The sequence below is a fragment of the Capsella rubella genome, unplaced genomic scaffold, assembly GCF_000375325.1.
Source record: "Capsella rubella cultivar Monte Gargano unplaced genomic scaffold, Caprub1_0 scaffold_4, whole genome shotgun sequence".
NCBI classification, from domain to species: Eukaryota; Viridiplantae; Streptophyta; class Magnoliopsida; order Brassicales; family Brassicaceae; genus Capsella; species Capsella rubella.
In genome coordinates, this window is record NW_006238920.1 from 5,885,394 (window position 1) to 5,889,772 (window position 4,379).

Here is a 4,379-nt window from a genome sequence, read left to right on the forward strand (position 1 = left end):
AGCTAAAAGCTAAAATCGCCCCTAAACCTTAAACCTAAGAAGCTCGACGTTCTCTTGCTACTCCAAGGAGGTTCACGGCGATTGTAGATCTTGCTTGAATTACCGAGGTCTATAGCTCCCGGTCTTAAACCATTCAGAAATCAATCGGTGTTCAAGAGGTAAACAACATGAACCCTAAAACCACTGTTTCATGTTTATAATCTTAAAACCATGAAAACTTGAACATGTGATTGTTGCTTGAAGTACTTTTCATATGAAATTATAAAACCGTAAAATATGAGATTGTTGTTTGGACTGCTTTTCATGCGAAATTTTGAAACCGTATATGAGGTTGTTGTTTGGACTGCTTTTCATGCGAAATTTTGAAACCGTAAAATATGAGATTGTTGTTTGGACTGCTTTTCATGCGAAATTTTGAAACCGTAAAATATGAGATTGTTGTTTGGACTGCTTTTCATGCGAAATTTTGAAACCGTAAAATATGAAATTGTTGTTTGTACTGCTTTTCATGCGAAATTTTGAAACATTAAAATATGAGATTGTTGTTTGGACTGCTTTTCATGTAACCCTAAATTTGATTATAGCTTTGTTTCTCATATGGATTGTTGCTTGTTTATATTAATATGAATTTATGAAATCCTAATATATGATTAACATGAAAATCGAATATGAATGCATGATCATCTTAATATTTCTCTAAAATAAAATAGATCACATCCTAACATAATCAAATATTAGTTTTTATGTTTTCACTTTACGTTTATATATAGCTTTTAAGCTTTGTGTTTTTATTTAATTATATTTTTTGTTTGCAGAATTTCTTGACTTCTTAAATGTCTTCGAGTAACAACGATAATGTTTTGAGGCAATGGATGTATGCAAGAACGGATCCAACAACCAATCTAGTCTCCGATGCATTCCTAGATGGATTGAAAGAGTTCATGATTGTTGCTAAAAGACATGCCTTATATATTCAGAAGAAGATAATGTTTTGTCCATGCATTAAGTGTGAGAATAAACACGCCTTGTCTGAGGAGATGGTAGCTGGCCACTTATATAACCGAGGGTTTATGGCCAACTATTTTGTTTGGGTTGCTCATGGAGAAGACTATGAGGCTGATAAACAACCATGTCCTATCGATGAAAATACAAGTATGTTCAGAGATTTTTCTACACATGTTCAAAACAACTATCTCGAGATGGTTACCGATGCTTTTAATGGACGTACGTCATCTAATCAGAATATGGAAGAAGAGCCCAACGAAGAAGCCAAAAAGTTTTTCAATCTGTTAAACGCAAGCCAGCATCCAATATATGGTGGATGTCGAGAAGGACTTTCACAATTTTCATTGGCGTCTAGGTTAATGACTCTGAAAACTGATTATAATTTATTAGAGAAATGCATGGATTCCATTGCTCAGATGATGAAAGACTACATTCCTGAAGATAACAATGCCAGTACCTCGTACTACGACACGAAGAAATTAATGAGATTTCTAGGTTTGCCTTACATTAAGATCGATGTGTGTCAGAAGAATTGTATGATTTTCTGGAAAAACGATGCAGACCGAGAAAGCTGTAGATTTTGTGGATCTAATAGATACAAAAGTGCAAAAAACCAGGAAGAAAGCAAGTTCCATTTCAGCGAATGTTTTATTTGCCCATTGCTGACCGACTGAAAAGATTATACCAATCAAAGAAAACAGCTTCACAAATGAGATGGCACAAAGAACATTATTCAACCCACGGTAGTGACGTAATGTGTCATCCTTCAGATGGTGAAGCATGGAAACATTTCAACCAGGTATTTCCTGAATTTGCGAATGAGCCTAGAAATGTTTATCTTGGTTTATGCACTGATGGATTTAATCCTTTTGGAATGTTTGGTCAAAATTATTCGTTATGGCCTGTTATATTGACTCCGTATAACCTACCACCTGATATGTGCATGAAGCGAGAATTTTTATTCCTCTCGATATTGATTCCTGGTCCAAACCATCCAAAAAGGAGCTTAGACGTATTTCTACAACCTCTTATAGATGAATTGAAATGCTTATGGACTGATGGAGTTGAGTCTTATGATGTATCAATGAAGCAAAATTTTACGTTACGAGCTATGCTTTTATGGACAATTAGTGATTTTCCAGCATATGCTATGTTATCTGGGTGGACTACTCATGGTCGTTTAGCATGTCCTTATTGTATGGATGAGACTGGAGCTTTTTGGTTGAAACATGGGAGAAAAACATGTTGGTTTGATTGCCACCGTCGTTTTCTTCCAAAAGATCATACTTTACGACGTAACAAGAAGAACTTCAGAAAAAATAAAATGGAGAATTCAGACCCACCAGCAGTATATTCGGGGGAGGAATTGTGGAGTGATCATGTATCTGGTTTACCAAGAACAGTTGATTGTGGAGGAGAAGGACTTCCAAAAATAGTGGGATATGGTGAAACCCATAATTGGCACAAGCAAAGCATATTTTGGGAGTTACCTTATTGGAAATATCTTCTCATTCGCCATTACCTTGATGTGATGCATATCGAAAAAAACGTTTTTGAAAATATCATTAACACGTTGTTGAATGTTCCAGGAAAAACGAAAGACAATCTTAATTCCCGTATTGACTTGGCAGAGATTTGCAACCGGAAAGATCTACATATGACTGATGATGGAAAAGCTCCACTTCCATTGTTTAGGTTATCTTTGGAGGAAAAGAAATGTCTTTTTGATTGGTTAAAAGATGAAGTCAAATTTTCAGACGGTTATGCATCAAGTATTTCTTCTTCTGATGGAGTAAAACTCTCAAAAATGAAAAGTCATGATTGTCATGTATTTATGCAAAGACTCCTTCCGATTGCTTTCGCTGAATTGCTACCAAACAATATTCATCAAGCATTGTCGGGTATGTTGCTTGTCTCTTTTTAATGATTTCCTTAAAAAAGAAAAATCAAGGCCAATTATGTTGAATTTTTATTATAGGTTTTTTTATATTACTTAATTTTTATTTTGACAGGTATAAGCTTGTTCTTTCGTGATCTATGTACACGGACTTTAGAAAAAGATTTGGTGGAAATTATGAAAAATAACATTGTTGTTATTATGTGTAATTTGGAAAAAATATTTCCACCTTCTTTTTTTGATGTGATGGAGCATTTGACAATTCATCTTCCTCATGAGGCACAACTGGGTGGTCCTGTTCAGTTCAGATGGATGTATCCGTTCGAGCGCTATATGTATCATCTAAAGAAAAAAGCAAAAAATAAGGCAAAAATTGAAGGATCCATCGTGGAACAATATGTGAACGAAGAAATTTCAGATTTCACCTCTTTTTATTTTGAAACTCATATCCAAACCAAGAGTCGTAATGAAACTCGGAATGATGACGGAGGTGTCGCATATGATTATTCATTTCCAGATATTCCTGAAATATTTTTACAAGGTGGACGAGGTAGTGGTAAGACTAAGAATGTTTGGTTAAATTCTAAAGATTACAACCATGTACATTCATATGTCCTTTTAAACTGTGGCTATCTGCAACGTTTTGAAAGGTATGTTATCTCTGTAATTTGATTTAATAATTATCTAATATATCTCTTTATCATGCTCTACGTACTCTTAGTTAACGTAGAGTACGTCGGTATATTTTTTTCTTACAAATGTTTAATACTCAAATTTTCTACTTGCTTGTATAGGTTGTTTGATGAGGACATGAAAAAAAAATATTCCACTACCGATGCCCTTCAATTACATGAGTTAAAAGAGTTGCAGTTTTCATCATGGTTACAAAAACATGTAAGTATTAAATTAATATATGTAATTATAAAAGTAAAAAATATATCTTGCTTATTATTAACTCTACTTAATTATTAATCTTCTTCCAGATTCAACTCGACACAAACCGTAGTGTATATCCAATATGGTTACATGAATTGGTACAAGGTCCAGCAAATAAAGTAACAACTTGGCCGATGTTTTTTAGTCGAGGGTACAACTTTCATACGTTTGAACACGGAAAAGATCGAAATACATTCAACTATGGTGTTTGTGTGAAAGGATCATCTTGTTGTGATTCTAATGAAGAAACTGAGTTTTACGGTATCTTAACGGAAATATTAGAGCTCTATTACCCGGGAATTGTTGGTCTCCGAGTTGTTCTATTTAGATGCAATTGGTTTGATTCAACAATGGGTAAAGGTATACGAAGAAACAAATCAGGGATTACCGATGTTAATTTCACTAGTCGATACGGACAGTATGATCCTTTCATTCTTGCTAGCCAAGCAGACCAGGTATGTTTTGTATCATATCCTCGTCTTAACAAAAAGAAGGGTGATTGGTATGCTGCAATTAGGATACAACCAAGAGGGAAAATTAT